Source organism: Arachis duranensis, chromosome 5 (assembly GCF_000817695.3).
Source record: "Arachis duranensis cultivar V14167 chromosome 5, aradu.V14167.gnm2.J7QH, whole genome shotgun sequence".
NCBI lineage: Eukaryota > Viridiplantae > Streptophyta > Magnoliopsida > Fabales > Fabaceae > Arachis > Arachis duranensis.
The window spans coordinates 83,013,726-83,019,693 of record NC_029776.3 but is presented as its reverse complement, the minus strand read 5'-3'; positions in this window follow the sequence as shown (position 1 = coordinate 83,019,693).

Here is a 5,968-nt window from a genome sequence, read left to right as displayed (position 1 = left end):
TAGTCTCCAGGATCCATGTAATAGAAAATCGGCAAAATAAACTGGCCTTTACGTCGAGAGCACTCCAATAGCTTCACAAGTTCCCTCAACAAGAAATCGGTGTCAGCATAATGCGCCGAGAACACAATGATGCCAATCCTAGAGCTTTCAATTGCCCGATCAAATGTTTCCAGGATCTTATTCCCACTAATAAGATTCTCAGCATCCATGAAGGTGCGGATTCCCTTTTCACAAAAAGCTTTGTGGAGATAGCCAGTGAAACCGTAGCGGGTTTCAGGGCCTCTGAAGTTGATGAACACATCGAATTCCCACTCCCTGTCCCTCTCCGTTAAGGAAGGAAAAGAACAAGAGTTGGAAGCTTGCTGAGTAGCCATGCCAGCTAGCTGTTAGTATGACGCTGCTGTTTGCATCTTGATTGAAAACCGTATAAGTACTTAAATAAGAAGATCATGATCATGATCAATCAGTATAATAGAAATGCTTAGTAAGTGTTAGAAATATATAAATGTTAAATAAGAGTGTTTATTTGTAACTGAGAATTTAATATCAATACCTATTTCTTTTATTTTAAAGGTAGTTCTGATTAGTCGCCATCTTTTGAGATCCTTCTTTTAAATTGTAACAATTTAACTTGACTTTAAATATAAGTGATCTGTCGTCAACTCTTTTTCTCTTAGCAACTATCTCTCTAACTGTAAAATGAAATCTGAAATCTCATCTTTTACTGCACGAATTTGCTGTTCAAATTCTCCTTTCTTTTCCTCCAAACATGCCAACTTAGCACACAAACACAAGTCTTTAACTTCAAGTTCCTCCTGGTAATGCTATTATTTCATAAGTCACTAGAATAAAAAATGCGTGCATTGTTAGTTATCACTACAAGAATAATTTTTGTTGCCTTCCTTATTGTGTTTGTTAAAAAGTTAAATGAAATTTGTCACACTAAAAAATAATTAACTATTTTTAAACTGATTTAATTAAAGTACTCTTTCTGCTAGGGTTTAGGTATGAGTGACGGAGTGAGCGGAGGATTTACGAAGAGGGTGACATACAGTGAGGTAACCGGTAATGCCAGCGGTAGAACTAAGGAGGAGAGCGTCGGGGTTGTATCTGGTGAGAAAGAAGAGGATACTAGAGGTTCTATGACTGGACAAAAGTCTCCGTCTCCTATGCTTTGGAATGAGGATTTAGATGGAGAGAGGCTAACCAAGGTGATAAAAGGGAACCACGGGGATTCGCATCCTCCTCGGGTCATCTTCTCAGAAAAAGGGCTGGCGGCGTTATCTATACCATATAAGGAAGCGATCGTCGTCAAAGTATTGGGCAAGCATATGAGTTACACGGCGATGGTGCATAAGCTGGGTATGGTGTGGAGATTGAAGGGTGGGTTTCAAGTTCTGGACGTAGAAAATGGTTATTTTCTGGTGAAGTTTGATGCTTTCGAAGATCGGGAGAGGGTATTACTTGGTGGTCCTTGGATGATATCTGGGTTCTATCTTGTTGTAAAACCATGATCACCTGAGTTCTATTCAAAGGAGGAGATTTTTGGATCCACCATTGTATGGGTATGCTTTTACGGCTTAGAGATTCGTTACTATCATGAGAAGGCTATGTTGAGGATTGCCGCTGCGGTGGAAAAGTCCGTGAAAGTCGATGTAGCAACTAAGATGGCAGCAAGAGGGAAGTATGCGAGGACTTGTGTGGAGATTGATTTAGGCATTCCTATTACTCGTAGTGTTGAGGTGGATGGGAGGGTTTTAGATGTTGAATATGAAAGCCTTGAGTTGGTCTGCAATACGTGTGGTTGTTATGGGCATGTTGGTGTGGACTGTAAATTGATTAGTTCAATTTCGACGAACATTGATGAAACAGGGGTGAATGAAGACAACGAACAAGATCATGAGAAGATGGATCAGGTGCCATTTTCTTCTAATATTGAGAAGCCTTTTGTTTTTGGTAGTGCTACAATTGGGATAGAGAAGAATAAGGATAAGGAAGTGCAAGTAATGGAATGGCACATGCAGGGGATACAACGTGGACCAAGGTGGAAAGAAAGACAAAGGGCAAAAAGGTCTTTTTGGGTAGGCATGACCAGAATAAGTCTAAAAAAGCTTATGTGAATAAATCTTCTAATTATGTTGCTAAAGGAGAACCTGCTATGAAAGGCATAAGTGGGGTTGAATCATCTTTACACATAAGTAAGGGAAATCAAGTGTTAAAACAAGCGAGGAACTTTAAATTAGCTTCACCAGGTTCTACCTCTGCTCAAGGTGTGACGGGTGGCAAGCAAGGACTTAGTTCAGAACGGGCAGGGACTTATTCGCAAGGCGCGAAAACTTCTAAAATGCCATTCAGAAGCAATTTAAAGAGATTAAGGCCTAATTCTCTTCAGAATTCCCCAGTTGAGAATGGGAACAGTGTGGTTACAGTGGAGACCCCACTCACTACCCTCAAATAATCTGAGGTGTGGGTCTCACTCCAAGTAATATTAATATAAATTGTGCAAACATTATAGCTTGGAATGTGAGAGGAGCTAGAAATAAGCTGGCTCGGGTGCATCTGAAATAATTGGTAAAGAATTTTCATCCATACATTTTAATCATTTTAGAGATTCATTGTGCTTTCCAAAAGGTGGTTGTCTTTTGGAACAGATTAGGTTATACTTCTATTCATATTGAAGAAGCTCAGGGGCATAGTGGAGGTATTTGGGTGCTCTCTGCATGGCCCGGAGTATCTTGCAATGTCGTGACAGTGAGTTCGCAAGTGGTGTGTATTGAGTTTTTGAATGACGGTTTCTCTTGGGTCTATGCAGCGATTTATGCAAGTCTCATTCCTAGCATAAGGGAAGAAGTTTGGAGGGTTTTGACAGATTTTTTTTAGAAATTATTCAGGTCCTTTATTAGCTATTGGGGATTTTAATGAGATCCTTCTTTCATCTGAGGTTAAAGGTGGGAACTTTGTCTCTCGAAGGGCAGAGCGGTTTGGAGCTCTTTTAGATGAGTGTGGTTTGATTGATTTGGGAGCTCATGGATCTTTGTACACTTGGTTCAGACATATGCAGGGTAATCGGTTCATCTTGAAGAGGCTGGATAGGGCTGTGGCTACTGATGCTTGATGTTTTCGTTTTTTGGAAAGCTGTGTGGAGAATTTAGCGAGGATGCATTCTGACCACTGTCCCATTATGGTACGATGTCAAGGTAATGATAGAAGAGTCGGGGTAAAACCTTTTCGTTTTCAAGTAGCTTGGTCTTATCACCCAAGTTTTTCGTCAGTGGTCAGGGGTGCTTGGGACAAGGGTAGGTCCAATCCTATTTGTTGCCTTTCTCAGGTCAAAGATGATGCTTTAGCCTTTAACCGAGATGTCTTTGGAAATATTTTTAAAAGAAAGAGAGAATTGGAGAGGCGTGTGACTAGTATCCAACAGAGAATGAAGAGAGTTGATACTTTATCCCTTATACAGGAAGAAAGGGAGTTATAGGCTGAATATAGTAATCTGCTTATGCAAGAGGAGTTGTTTTGGTATCAAAAATCCCAAGAGCACTGGGTCAGATTTGGAGATAGGAATACTAAGTTCTTTCATATGTAAACCATTATGCGGAGGAAGCGTAACAAGATCCAGGGGTTGTTTTTGGAGGATAGAAGATGGAGTACTGATCCGCAAGAACTCAAAGAATGTGCAATTGGATTTTATAGAGATCGTTTTTGCAATGTGGAACAGGTAGACCTTGATATGATGGGGGATCATGAATTACCTTCTTTATCTCGTGAGGCTATTGAAAGTCTCACAAAAGATGTTTCTAAAGAAGAGGTTAGGAAGGTGGTTATGGGCATGAACTCTTTAAAGCCCCAGGTGCCGATGGTTTTCAGGCTTTTTTCTTCAAGGAATATTGGAAAGTGGTCGGTACAGAGGTATGGAAACTTGTTAAGAAGGCTTTCACTGGGTTTGATGTGGATAGTGCTCTGTTTGACACTTTGGTGGTGCTGATTCCTAAAGTTGATAACCCGTCTCGCATGAAAGAGTTTCGTCCTATCAGCCTTAGTAATATCATCTACAAGATTATAACTAAGGTGGTTGTGGAGAGGTTACGACCTTTTCTACAAGATATCATTGGCCCTCTGCAGGGAGGGTTTATTTCTGGAAAGGGTGCCCCAGATAATATCATTGTAACCCAGGAGGTTCTCCATTTTATGAAGAAAACCAAATCAAAGAAATGTGTTCTTGCTTTTAAAATTGACCTAGAAAAGGCTTTTGACAGGGTGAGCTAGGAGTTTTTGGAGCAATCTCTTCTAATATTTGGCTTTCCAAGTACTATTGTTTCTCTTATTATGAAATGTGTCAAGTCTTCCTCCCTTTCTCTAATGAGGAATGGTAACCGGTTGGATGGTCTTCAGCCAAAGAGGGGTTTGAGGCAAGGAGATCCTATGTCTCCTTATTTGTTATTTGTATGGAGAGGTTAAGTTGCCTCATTGCTAGGCAAGTGGAGGTTGGTAGATGAAAACTAGTGACTGTGTCTAGGGGAGGTCCTGTAATCTCCCATCTCCTTTTTGCAGACGATCTTATCCATTTTTGCAAAGCGAAAAAATCTCAAGTGCTTCATGTTTTAGACACTATGGCCACCTTTTGCAGAGCATCTGGTATGAAGGTGAATTTTGACAAATCTCGTGCTATCTGTTCTATGAATGTTTCTAGACAACGCAAGGATCTCTTCGCTGGTATTTCTTCTATCCGCTTTGCTAATTCTCTGAAAAAATACCTTGGTGTCCCCCTTAAGCATGGCAGAGTTACTAAAGCTGATTTTAATGATGGTTGAGAAGCTTACTAATAGGCTAGAATCTTGGAAAGGTCGATTCCTTATTAAAGCTGGTTAGATTTGCCTTGCTAAATTAGTTTTATCTTCTATACCTATTTATAGGATGCAAGTAAGCCTTCTTCCATCAGGTGTGTGCTCTAACATTGATAAGTTTACTAGAAGTTTTATTTGGTCTGATAGTCATAATCACCGTGGTCTTCATTTAGCATCTTGGAGAGTTTTGACGACTCCAAAAAAGTTTGGAGGTCGTGCTTTGCGGGAGTCGCGGTTGGTCAATTTTTCTTTATTAGGAAAGCTAGTTTGGCAAATTTTGATGAATCAAGAGAAACTGTGGGTTAAGATTATGCTTCAAAAATACCTCCAGAATAGAAACCTATTTGCAGTTAAAGCAATGGGTTCTTCATCATATATATGGAAGTCTATTGTGCACACAGCTTCCGTATTAAAGGAAGGGTTTGTTTGGGAAGTAGGAGCTCTTTCTAAGAATTTGTGGTTTGACTCTTAGTTGCACTCTGGGCCAGTAGGAACGAGGGTTGAATTTCTTGATATCTGTGAGGCTGCTTTGACCATTGAAGATGTTTACCGTAATGGAGTTTGGCATTTGGAGAGGATTTACTCTTTTATTCCTAGGGACTTAAGGGAAGATATTCATAGTTTAGTACATATTTTGACTTCTGGTCATGATTTGGGTTGGAGTTAGAAGCACACTCTTTACCCTGCTGGTGCACGAATTTGTGATTCGCACAACTAACCAGCAAGTGCACTGGGTCGTCCAAGTAATACCTTACGTGAGTAAGGGTCGATCCCACGGAGATTATTGGCTTGAAGCAATCAATGTTATTTTATTAATCTTAGTCAGGAGGCTAATGAAGTTATTTGGATTTATTTGTAAAAAGCCAAACTACAAACTACTTAAACTTGTAAGTTAAAATAATAGAGTTACTTGTTGTGCAGTAATGAGAAACATGTTGGAGTTTTGGAGATGCTTTGTCCTTTAAATTTCTACTTTTCCTTGAAATCCTCTTCTCACACGCAAGGTTCCTTCCATGGCAAGCTCTATGTAGGGTGTCACCATTGTCAATGGCTACTTCCCATCCTCTCAGTGAAAACGTTCCTATGCTCTGTCACAGCACGGCTAATCATCTGTTGGTTCTCAA